We start from the raw sequence: 13366 nt of genomic DNA, 5'->3' as shown, positions 1-13366 counted from the left end.
GTAACAAGGCACTTCATAGGAATGTTATCAAATAAAATGTGACACTGAGCCACAGAAAGAGATATTAAGGCAGATGGCCAAAAGCTCGGTCAAAAAGGTAGGTTTTAAGGAGCATGTTGAAGGAGGAAAGCGAGGAGGAGAGGTTTAGGGCAGGAATTCCAAAGTTTAGGGCCTCAGCAGCTGAAATCACAGCCACTAGCGGTGAAGTGATTAAAATCATGGATGTGCAATAGGCCAGTACTGAGGAGCACAGATATCTCGGAGGGTTGTGGAGCTGGAGGCAATTACAGATATAGGGAGGGATGAAGCCATGAGGGATTTGAAAACAAGGATGAGAATTTTAAAATTGAGTTGTTGCTTAACCAGGAGTTGGTGTAGATCATTGAACAGATGGGCGATGGGTGAATGAAACTTGGGGCTGAATTTTATACGGCCCTTCAGGATGGAAACGGAGATGGGGGTGGGGTGAGGGGTGTTGCATAAAATCGGGACGGGAGATGTCAGACTTCCTGTCCCCTCCCAATTTTATCAACGGCGGCAAATATGGAGGGTGAAGAACAGCCATTGACATGGTGGGCAGGCAATTACGGTAGTTAAGAAGCCTATTGACAGAGACTGTATTCAGTTTTAAATGTTATTAACGTAGCTCAGGAATCAGGGGACTTCAGAGCCTCACCTGGTTGAGGGAGGCACATGAAAGCGGGAGCTCATTGCTGGCTGCAAAGGGAGGCCATTGGGAGAGGCAGCATCAACTGCCAAGCAGGGTAAAGCAGGGAGGGTATCAGGAATCATCTGAGGAGTGGGGCAAACATGCCAGCACTGCTGGAGTGCCATACCAAGGGGGCAATGGGCAAGTGCCACCTCGTCAGAGGGGGCGTTTGCAGTGAAGGCCTTGAACTTAGGGGGTGGACACCTATTATGGGCCTCATTCATCCAGGCTTCAATGACCCCATTGAAGTGGAGGTGCAGCAGAGCTTTTCTATTTACAGTATACATTCGCTCATGAATCCTGAATGCTTTTAGGTGCTCTTCTCTATTGTTTTGCGTGTACTCCTATGTCATCTCCCTGTGCGCTGTTAGCTGAATTGGAGGAAGGCTGCTGACCTTGCTGCCCCTTGGCTAGGGATGACCCTAGCAGTTGTCCGCTGGATGCCTCAGAACTGGAAAGCCTCGGCATGCTGAGGGCCTCCTGCACAGAAGCAGTAACGCACTCTGTTGTTCGCGATAAAGGAGATCTGGCGTCACTGGCAGAGGGGCTGAGGAACTGCTGCCCACACCAGGAACACCCTGAGGGGAGGCCACAGCCGTGGGGGCAGCAGCTCCTCCTTCCTTGTAAAGCACACCTGTGCCTCCCTTCTAACCTGAGAGGGTAGAAGACCTGGTGGTGACTCCAGGTCCCTTGTTTCCCCTCTTGCCTTGCCAATGCTGCCTTGAGCTCATGGTCAAGATGAAGGTATGCAAGTCTGCATGAATATCCTGCAAACACTATGTGCTCTGCTGGATGTGGCTCTCCAGGAGAGCTGCCAATCTTTCAATGGAGGGCGCTACTTGTTCACCAGTCAGAGACATTGCAGGATTCTTCTATCATCCATGTTTGGACATGCATAGCCTCTGGCATCTCTGCCACATGATGCCTGACCTCTCGCTGCAGCTGCAGCATTTACCATGATACTGGTGACACGAGAGGCACATAATGAGCCTGCGGCTCAGCATGGGCCTGGCCTACCACAATCCTCCTGGGGTGTCACAGCCTCCATCAGCTGCTTGTGCATGTCCGTGGCTGTGTGCACCAGGTCATATGCCTGTATCTAACCGCGAGCACATACCCACCAATGTGAGAGTATCTACGCTGATGAATGGTGCAGAGTATAAGGTGACAATGCACCCTCTGAGGCTTCGTCCTCCCCCTCAGAAGTGGTAGGCTCTCTCACTGTCCCAGCGGCTCTTTGTTGATGTTCTGCATGACCTGCAGAAGAGAACAGAGACATCGAAGGTTCAAGGGCCTCACCTCTCGACAATGCAATTACCCCTACATCAGAGATCCCAATAGGCACCGGATGCCTCATGAGCAACATGGCTCCATCGCTACTGATGCACACTTGTGCCTCACGATGACCTTACTCATTGTCTTGAGAAGGTGCCCCATCTCTCCATCTACAACACAATGCCCATTCTGTGGCCATGTCAGCTCCATGGCCTCCTCCTCCATTGGACTCAGGATGTGGAGAACTGGCAGTCCACTGCCAATCTTGACCTGCTCTCTGCAATTGTGTGCTATCTTCTCCTGCAGAAACAAAGATGAACGTTGTTGGTCTACCAGCAAGGACAAGCCCGAGACATATGCTGATAGTAGTCCAGCTATTACTCATGGGGGCACACAGATGCCTCCTACATGTGGCCCCTTTCCAGGGACCTCATGAGGGTCTCCAACAACAAACGGCTTCCTTTCAGGGCCATTTCACCATAGGAACATAGGAGCAGGAGTAGGCCATTCAGCCCATTGAACCTGCTCTGCCATTCAATACAATCATGGCTGATCATTCACTTCAATGCCTTTTTCCCCACACTATCCCCAGATCCCTTTATGTCATTGATATTTAGAAATCTTTCAATCTGCCTCAGCTTATCTTTATGCCCTGACCCTTTGCCCACGTCTGGGTAGGCACTCCCTCTCCACCCAACACACCCTCCTCCTCTGACAAATGCAAGGCCCAAGAGGTCAAGGGTTTATGAGGTGCTCTTTTTGCTGTCCAGATGAGGTTATTGAGCCACTTGCAGCGCTGGATCTAGGTCCTTGGGGTGACCTTCTCCACAATCTGCAGCCAGGCTTGCTTGGTCAGGTGCCCAGCTCTCCTCTTCCTGTCCCTGAAGAATAGGATCTCCCACCTTTCCCTGGCAGCCTGCAGGAGAACCTGGAGGGAGACATCACTAAAGCGTGGGGCCACCTGGAGTCTTCCTTCTCTCATTGTTTTGCAGCCTCTCTCCCCTGAAGAAATCCTTGCAGTTGCAATCATACATTGAATACAAGTCTGGCAGCCCTTTAAATATGGCACCAGCACCTGCTGCAGTGCCAGCTAATGCCAGTGTCTCCACCTGTGCAACCAGCCAGGTAATTGGTTGGACCTCATGCCTCATTCACCTTAATTGGCTGGCCCTTGCTTGATCATGTGCACCTGGCTGCTCATGGCCCTGACATAAGCCGAACCCGCTTCTGGCCCCAACATCAGGACCTGCGCCTTCAAAATAAAATCTGGCCCTTGGTATGAATTCAGATACAGGCAGCACAGCTTCGGATGACCTCAAGTGGAAGATGGCAGGCCAGCCATGAGTACTTTGCAATTGTCAAGGGGCGGCACAGTGGCGCAGTGGTTAGCACCGCAGCCTCACAGCTCCAGCGACCCGGGTTCAATTCTGGGTACTGCCTGTGCGGAGTTTGCAAGTTCTCCCTGTGACCGCGTGGGTTTTCGCCGGGTGCTCCGGTTTCCTCCCACAGCCAAAGACTTGCAGGTTGATAGGTAAATTGGCCATTATAAATTGCCCCTAGTATAGGTAGGTGGTAGGGGAATTGAGGAAAGATGGGGTAGGAATATAGGATTAATGTAGGATTAGTATAAATGGGTGGTTGATGGTTGGCACAGGGCCTGTTGCAGTGCTGTATCTCTAAATAAATTAAAAAAACTAGAAATAACAAAGGCATGGATGAGGGTTTCAGTAGGAGCTGAGCTGAGGCAGGGTGGAGTTGGTCCACATTACACAAGTGGAAATAGCTGGTCTTAGTGACATCGCAGAAATGTGGTTAGATGCTCACCTCGGGGTCAAATACAAACCAAGGCTGCAAAAAGTGTGGTTCAACCTTAGAAAGTTGCCAGGGAGAGGAATGGAAACTGTGGCTAGTGAAAGGAGTTTATGATGGGGTGGAAGACAATGGCTTCAATTTTCCCAATATTTAGTTGGAGGAAATTTATGCTCATCCAGGAGTGGATGTTGGATAAGCAGTCTGACAATGTAGAGACAGTGGAAGGGTTGCGAGAGGTGATGATGAGGTACAGCTAGGTGTTGTCAGTGTACATGTGGAAACTGATGCTCTGTTTTTAGATGACGTCGCTGAGGGGCAGCATGTAAATATCGAATGGGACTAAGGATAGATCCTTGGGGGACACCAGAGTTAATGATGCGGGAGCAGGAAGAGAAGCCATGCCAGGTGATTCTCTGGCTATGATTGGTTAGATAAGACTGGAACCATGTAAGTGCTGTCCCACCTAGTTAGATGACAGAGGAAAAGCGTTGGAGGAGGGTGGTGTGGTCAACAATGTCAAAGGCTGCAGATAGGCTGGGAAGGACGAGGAAGGATAGTTTACCTTAGCCATAGTCAAATAGGATGCCATTTGTGACTTTGATAAGAGCTGTTTTGGTATTGTGGCAGGGACAGAAACCTTATTGGAGGGATTCAAACATAGATGTTACAGTCAAGTGAGGAAAGGTTGAAGGGCTTCCCTCTTTTCCCTCTCCTTGTTTGACCACAGCAGGTTTAATTCTTTCTTAAAGTGAATGTACTGATGTCATGCTAGGCCCCCATCTGCCAAGAATGAGGCACATTAATTTTGTCATGAACATTGATTTTAAGCTGTTGCTGGAGCAAGAAAATGATTTGCTAAACAGATCAGCTGTGGCTGGAAAAGACATTTGCATATTAACAGACAGTGCCTGGAAGGACAAAGGACCATTCCCTGACACATTCAATCCACAATAGACCTTGATCACCAGGGATTGTGTGTAAGAGGAGCATTCCAGAGACTGCTAAGGTGATACGATCCAGGACTGGTTAGACCAGCTGCTCACATGACTAACTGGCTGCTCCAGGGTCTTTTGAACTAGCCATAGAGAGTTTGAACTCAGAAAGACTGTTTGCTCCTGGACTGAGAAGATCTCTCCTGTCTGCTCCCATCTCTTTCTCACAAGCCTCTGAATCCACTGAAGACACATGAACCCCAAGAGAGAAAAGTCTCCTACAGCAAACAAGATTTAAGAAGATTACTGGGCCCCAACAAAAAGCAAGATCTACCTAGAATCAAGGATTCTACAGTGAGCTCGAAGAACCGTAACAAAAACTCTTCAGATATTGCCTCAAACTTTTCCACTTTATTTCTTCTGCTCTATTCTGTCTCTATTTGCATGTGAGTATTGTATATGCATGCTAGTGTGGGCACGTTGTATATCCATTGGCGTCAACCGAATTAGAGTTTCAGTTTAATAAATTTCAACCTTCCTTCTTTATACCTAAGCAAACCTGTTTGTGCTGGTTTCTTTGCCTTATAATTGAAAAGCGGTGAACAAGGATTCACCAAGGGGGAGCTAAAAAGACAGTGTGTTTAAAAATAAAACCCTGTTATGGTAAGACCAGGTGAAGGCTGAGAGGGAAACCTAGACACCTTTCTCACCTGGTCATAATAACCAGCCAATTTAGTAGGTGTTTGATTACTTACTTGTTATGATCAAAACAAGAACCAACCGTACAGGTTTTCTTGAGTTCACAAAGAAAGAGGTGAACTTTATTGTACCTAAACCAAAATAATAAAATAATAAACAATGTGCCAACTTTCACTCACACACATATTCTGGAGGTTTACACACACACAAATAGATTAAAGAGTGGGGAAAGGTAGATTGGTTGAATTAGAGTCCATAAAACAAAAGGGTACACAGTCTGTGGGGTTTGGTGATTTGGCTGGCTTCTAGCTGAATTCGATGGTCCTGAGGCTTTTAGGTTGAAGAGGTAGATGACTGGTTCGGTGGGTCTCTTTGGAGACAGCGATGCAGATGATTTCCTTCAACAGGGTTTCTGATTGTACCTGGAGTATGCCATAGAACCATAGAAAAGTTACAGCACAGAAAGAGGCCATTCAGCCCATTGTGTCTGCGCCAGCTGAGAAAACTAGCTGCCCAATCTAATCCTGGTCCGTAGCCTTGCAGGTTACAACACTTCAGGTGCAGGCTCAGGTACCTTTTAAATGAGTTGAGGGTTTCTGGCTCCACCACTGATCCGGGCAGTGAATTGCAGACACCAACCATCCTCTGGGTGACAAGTTTTTTCTCATGTCCCCTCCAATCCTTCTACCAATCACCTTAAATCTGTGCCCCCTGGTAATTGACCTCTCCGCCAGAGGAAACAGGTCCTCCCTGCTCCTCTATCTAGGCCCTCATAATTTTGTACACCTCAGTTAAGTCACCCCTCAAGCTCCACTGTTCTAAGGAAAACAATCCTAGCTGATCCGATCTTCCCTCATAGCTGCAATTTTCAAGCCCTGGCAACATTCTTGTAAATCACCTCTGTGCTCTCTCCAGAGCAATTATGTCCTTCCTGTAATGTGGTGACCAGAACTGTACGCAATACTCCAGCTGTGGCCTAACCAGTGTTTTATACAGTTCCAGCATTACATCCCTTTTATGTTCTATACCTCAGTCAATAAAGGAAAACATTCCATATGCCTTCTTCACAACTTTATCTGCCTGTCCTGCCACCTTCAGGGACCTGTGGACATGCACTCCAAGGTCTCTCACTTACTCTACCCCTCTCAATATCCACCCTACACAAAAGGTGATCAGTCAACAAGCAGGATTTGAAAGCTTTCAAGCTAGAATGGAGAGAGAGAAAGAGAGAGGGACCCCCACTTAGGGTCTGCTCATGTCAGTCCAGTTGCTTCTCCTCTGCTGCAGAGAAAAGAACAAGCTTAAAACCACAGATAGGGAGGGGCTTGTCACCTGACAGTCACTCAGTCATTCAAACATAGCAGTTAACAGTATTTCTCTGCTCACTGAGAGAACAGGTAGTTCCTTTAAACTTCCTGGGTCTTGGTTCTTGCTGGGATATTAGCAGATATTTTGTCTCTCTCCTCACAATCCTTTGCAATGTGGGATACAGTGTAGAAAACTAGGTGACCATCTTAAGCTGAAAGGATGACTTTGCTGTCAGCTTGTCTTTTTAAAATATATTTTAAAATATATATAAATTCAGATCTCCAATCAGTGGATTCAAGAAAATTATTATTCAACAAAACACATTGGCGTAACATAGCGTTCCGGGAAAGTTAAACATGGATTTGGGTGTGACAGCACATTTAAGGACCTTGGAGAGGAAAGGAAGATTGAAGATGGAGTGGTATTTTGCAAAGACGGAGAGGTCTAGGGTTTTTTTTTTCGAGGTGAGGAGTGATGACGGCAGATTTAAAGGAGGAAGGACAGTACCTGATGGGAGAGTTAACAACATCACCTAATATGGGGCCAGGAAGGGAAGCTGGGTGATCAGCAGTTTCGCGGGAATAGGGTGACCAAGCAGAAGATGATACTCGGGGCAAGATGAGCTCAGACAGGGCATGAGGGGAGGTGGGAGAGAAACTAGATAACAATGTGACTTGAGGGAAATTCAGAGGGGAAATTTAAACCAAGTTAGGCTGAACAGATTATCTCAATCTGAGCGAGAAAGAAGTCCATGAGCTCCTTATTGTTAGAGGTAAGGGTGGTGGAGACAGGGGAGAGGGCTTTAAGAAGACAGTTTGTAGCAGAGAAAAGAAGCCGGGGGTTAACTTTGCATTTCAGGAAGATCCTAGAATAGTGAGAGTTTAGCAGATGAAAGCAGGACCCTATAGTGCTTTCTGTGGTCCAGATAGATCTGGCAGTGAATGGCTCAACCAGTTGTCCACCAGCATCCCTTGGACTTAAGGGACGGAGATGAGAGCCGTACCGGGGAATGACTGCGGTGAGAGAAAGTAATGTTTTTAAATGGGGTCTGGCGAATCAAAGGTGGCGATGAAGGTGTGATTGAGCAGGTTGGTAGCTGCAGAAATATTGTGGTGAATGGAGGATCACAGTTGGGATTTTGAAAGTGCAGTTATAAGTGACTAGGGAAAGAGTTTTTCCAGGTGTAGGCACTGAAGGAAGTCGGGTTGGAATGGAGAAGAGGGTTGTGGGGAAAGCGGTATAAGGAAGTGCTTTGTGATTGACACAATGGGAGTAGAGAGGCCATGTGAAACGGCAAGGTCAAGGGGGTGGCCATGCATATGAGTAGGATAGCTTATATGAAGGGAGATATTAAAGGAGGATAGAAGGGCAGCGAACTCAGAGGAGAGACTATAAGATGAGTTGAGATGAATGTTGAAATCATTGAGGATGTGAAGTCACTAGGTGCAGAGGCTGATGGAGGAAAGCAGTGAAGATATCTTGGTGAGAAAATTTTCAAGGTACTTGGATAGACAGAAAAGAACGAGGATTTTAAACAAGAAGTGAGAGGGGTGGAACAAGCTGAGGTGCTTAAAGGAGGAGAAAGTGCCAGAGGTGTACGAGCACAGGCCAAGGTGCAATTTGGGGATAAGAGCTACACCATTACGGTCTGGGTAGGGCAAGTGGTGGAAGGTATCAACAGTCGGCCATTACCAGCATTTGCAATTTTCTTGTTATCTCTAATTTTTTTAAAATCTGTTTGAATGTTTTATTAACCTTTTAGATTCTACATTTGTGCTCAAAAGAAAAAGTAACACAATACCGGATTTAAAGAATTACAGGTTGTGATCCCATAAATAAGCATGGACAACTTCTCAAGGAAAGCATGCTTTGCTACTTTTGTGTTAACCCTTCTCTGCAATGTAGCTCCACTGGTCTCAGAACACACAGTGAGTTCAGTGCAATCCCACATTACATCAACAATGAGTAGTGCAAGTAACCTGGCATGGTGCAACATCACACAATAAATCCCACAAATTTTTATGCTCACTATGTGCACTGCAATTTGATGTCGAAGTATAGCAAAATATTATTGTCTGAGCATACAAGCCATTTTCCTTAACGATGAGAGATTAACCCATTTCCTAGCACAAACTTGGATAGAGTTTTATCTTTTAATATATGACTCAATTGAATTAGCCCACATTTCACACTCCACTGGATTTCGCACTTAGTCTGTGAAATAATAGTTATATTACAGTTATATGTTTTAGACTAGTGACACTGGAATTTGCTTTTAGAACAAACTGAGCATAATTCACTGAGTTATACTGTCCAGTTGCACTGGTCTCTGTGAAAAGAAAATAGAACTCTATTTATGTGCTTTAAACACATGCACCAATCTCAGGATGCTGATAAGCAGTCTTTAAACCTTAAATTTAAAGATTAAAAAGTTGTCGTCATGCTAATTTCACTGCAACTGGAGTGAAGCTGAAACAATGGAAAGCTATCCCCTCCAGGTAGTCTCACATCTGATGTAAAATGCTGATGTTTTCAGTGACAGTTATACTACAAATCTTGCATTGTTGGGATGTGGAAAGAATTTTTCAGTCAAAATGTGACACTAGTGGCATTTTTTGAATAACATTCACATAAAACAAATCAGATGCAACTTCCCAAAAGGCTTAATGCCTAATTGTACTACCTGGTGTGGTACTGTATAACATAGATCAGGAAACCTCAGGTTGAATCCTTGTTCTGTTGTAAGATAGCTGATCTGAGCCGTAACAGTAATGCTACAATTACCCTCAATGCTGCTCCCAGAATCGCAGAATAATACAGTGCAGAAGAGGCCCTTCGGCCCATCGAGTCTGCACCGATGCATTAAAAACACCTGACCTGTCTACCTAATCCCATTTGCCAGCACCTGGCCCATAGCCTTGAATGTTATGACGTGCCAAGTGCTCATCCAGGTACTTTTTAAAGGATGTGAGGCAACCCGCCTCTACCACCCTCCCAGGCAGTGCATTCCAGACTGTCACCACCCTCTGGGTAAAAAAGTTCTTCTTCAAATCCCCTTTAAACCTCCTGCCCCTCACCTTAAACTTGTGTCCCCTCGTAACTGACCCTTCAACTAAGGGGAATAGCTGCTCCCTATCCACCCTGTCCATGCCCCTCATAATCTTGTACACCTCGACCAGGTCACCCCTCAGTCTTCTCTGCTCCAGCGAAAACAACCCAAGCCTATCCAACCTCTCTTCATAGCTTAAATGTTCCATCCCAGGCACCATCCTGGTGAATCGCCTCTGCACCCCCTCCAATGCAATCACATCCTTCCTATAATGTGGCGACCAGAATTGCACACAGTACTCCAGCTGTGGCCTTACCAAAGTTCTTAACAACTCCAACATGACCTCCCTGCTCTTGTAATCTATGCCTCGAATGATGAAGGCAAGTGTCCCATATGCCTTTTTCACCACCCTATTAACCTGCCCTTCTGCCTTCAGAGATCTATGGACAAACACGCCAAGGTCCCTTTGTTCCTTGGAACTTCCCAATGTCAGGCCATTCATTGAATACTTCCATGTTACATTACTCCTTCCAAAGTGTATCACCTTACACTTTTCAGAGTTAAATTCCATCTGCCACTTTTCTGTCCATTTGACCATCTCATCTCTATCTTCCTGTTACCCAAGACACTCAACCTCACTGTTAACCACTCGGCCAATCTTTGTGTCACCCCTCAGTCTTCTCTGCTCCAGCGAAAACAGCTCCTGAGCTAATGAGGGGAAAAGATCAGGCAGGGTTTCATACTCTTGATTGCTAAACAGTGAAGATAGGATCGGACTCAACGACGATGTCCTTTGTGGTAAAATTGTCTGCTGACACTCATTCTTTCGGTTCATGTGTAAATGATAGTCATTGGGTAACTATCGTCTGCAGGACCTGTGAAATGGAACCCCCCCCCCATGACTCAGCTTTCAGGAGAGGAGGGGAGAATAGGGAAGAAATTTGTAGAAAAGAAGAAACAGTGGAATATCAAGGCAATTTCAGGAATGACTGACAATTGTTTAACATTAGCAAAGAAGAATATTCAAAGGGAATAAAAGAGTAACCAGAATTTTGTCTCATAATGAGACATTGAAGTATCAAAGCTGGTTGGCGAGAGGGTGAACAGTCACCAGCAATACAATGACTTGGCTGCACTTTATAATGAGGGACACACCATCTCTGTTTTGAATAGCCAACAAATCTGCCATAAATACTGACCCACTTATCTGCAGTTTGCAGTGAAATGTATTAATTTTCCATTGTGTAATTTGTTGCATATTTTGTTGAATTTAATAGATGGAGTTTTTCTAAGTACTTGTGGTGTTATGCAGCAGATGTGACTTTAATGTTGCCTATGTTCTCCACCTCTCTATCTTGCTTTTCTCCTTTAAGATGCTCCTTAAAACCTACCTCTTTGACCAAGCTTTCAGTCATCTTCCTTAATATTTCCTTATGTGGCTTGGGGTCATATTTTGTTTTATATTGCTCCTGTGAAGTGCCTTGGGATGTTTTATTAAGTTATAGGCGCTATATAAATACAAGTTGTTGTTGTTTGTTATGTTTGGTGAAACACTGAAATAAACTCTGGTTGTATAGAAGCTACTTGTTAATAATTTGAGCTAATTTCCTGGAAAACTTGAAATCCATGCACAAGGTAGCATCGGGCTTTAAAAAGATTCAGTAGACAAGCGTAAAACAAGTTTCATAGAATTGATTTTTTTTTGGAGTATAATGTAACTACAGAAGCCTATTTACAAAAAATTATATTCTAAATACAATTAGCTTCTTTGTTTCAGGTGCAATTTACTTTGAAGACATTTAAAAAATTTTCATAATCGGATGGTGATCAAAATTGATGAATTTCAGATTTGAGCTCAACTACACTTCTTTCCCCAACTTCTGCCAATCACATAGCTGATAACTGACAGCAGAGATCTGCTCAATGTGTATGGAAGACATAGAGATTTGAATCTCAATTCCACTCACAAAATCAAAAATTCTCAAAAATACATCAGTGCAGGTCACTGAGCACCGGGGTCATGTATGAGCAGGACTTGTTGTAAGTTAGGATACGGGCAGAAGAGTTTTGGATGAGTTTAAGTTTATGAAGGATGGCAGGTGGGAGGCCGGCCAGAAGGGCATTGGAATAGTCGAGTCCGGCGATAGCAAAATCTTGGATGAGGTTCTCAGCAGCAGATGGGCTGAAGTAGGGGCAGTGTAAGAGGATATTGTGGAGATGGAAGAAGGCAGCCTTTGCAGTCAACAGGATACGGAGTCAGAAGCTCAGCTCAGGGTCAAATAGGATGCCAAGTTTGTGAACAGACTGGTTCAGCCTGGAAGAATGGCCAGGCGAGAGGGATGGAATCGATGGATGGGAATGGAGTTTGTGGTGAGGACTGAAGACAATGGCTTTGAACTTCTCAATGTTTGAGGAAATTCCAAGTCATCTACGATTCAATGTCAGACAAGCAGACTGATAACAGAGAGACAGTGGAGGGTTCAGGAGATCTGGTGGTAAGGTAGAGCTAGGTGTCATCAGCATACATGTGTAAACTGATGTGTTTTCAGATGATATTGCTGAGGGGCAGCATGTCAATGAGAAAAATGGATGGAGTCAAGGATATATCCTTGGGAAATCCATTAAAGGTGATTCTCTGGCTGCAACTGGATAGATAGAAATGAAAGCAGGCAAGGACAGTCTCAGCTGGACAACGGAAGAGAGGCGTTGGAGGAGGATGGTGTTGTAAACTGTGCCATAGGCTGCAGACAGGTCGAGAATTATGAGGATTGGGAGCACAGTGTTGTAGTAGGGGTGAAAACCTGATTTGGAGAGGTTCAGTCATGGAGTTGTGGGACAGATGGCCACAGATTTAGGAGGCAACAACACATTCAAGGTCTTTGGAGAGGAAAGGGAATTTGGAAATGGGCCAGTAATTTGTGAGGACAGAGGATTTAGTGTGGGGTTTTGAGGAGAGAGGCAGCATGTGAACGACTAATGGACTGATTGTCACGTAGAAGGATTGCAGTTCTTTCGACCAACTATGTAATCTATACCAACCAACAAATGGCAGGGTTCTTCTCCAGCCAAACATAGTGGCGCCATCGACTACATCGCCGACACATCAGATTTGAAAGGGAGGGGGACGGTAGCTGAGGGGAGGGAACATTTACAATCTCAGCTAGCATGGGGATCAGGAAGGGGAGTTGGGTGGTCAGCAGTTCAGTGGAAATAGGGTCGAGAGAGCTGGAGGTGGGTCTCATGGACAAGATGAGCTCAGAGAGAATGAGGGCAAATGGGAGAGAAACTAGAGAAAGATGCAAATTCCAGACTGGGGCAGGGGGAAGTAACATTAGGGTAAGAATGGCTTGATGAAAGGGAAAGGGAGAGATGTGACATCAGCAGCTGAATAGATGGTATTAATCGTAGGGACAAAGAAGTCTGTGAGCTCTTTGCACTTGTGTTTGGAGGAGAGCGAGTGGAGTTTAAGGAGATGGTTGGTAGTGGGAAAAAGATGCTTTCCAGAATGATCTGGTAGAATGAGCGTTTTTGGCAGAAGAACCAAAGCACAGAACACTGCTAAAACTTAAAAGAGTAAAATCA

At 45.4% G+C, this 13366-nt stretch overlaps 1 protein-coding gene across 2 annotated transcripts in view; it reads right to left on the bottom strand.

Annotated features, from left to right (window-relative positions):
* Positions 1-13366, bottom strand: part of LOC137377667 (BCL-6 corepressor-like protein 1) — a 355666-nt gene that overhangs the window by 296156 nt on the left and 46144 nt on the right. The window lies entirely within an intron of this gene.

The sequence above is a fragment of the Heterodontus francisci genome, chromosome 15 (assembly GCF_036365525.1).
Source record: "Heterodontus francisci isolate sHetFra1 chromosome 15, sHetFra1.hap1, whole genome shotgun sequence".
NCBI lineage: Eukaryota > Metazoa > Chordata > Chondrichthyes > Heterodontiformes > Heterodontidae > Heterodontus > Heterodontus francisci.
Note: the sequence above shows the minus strand (reverse complement) of the source record. Positions and strands in the feature narration are given on the sequence as shown.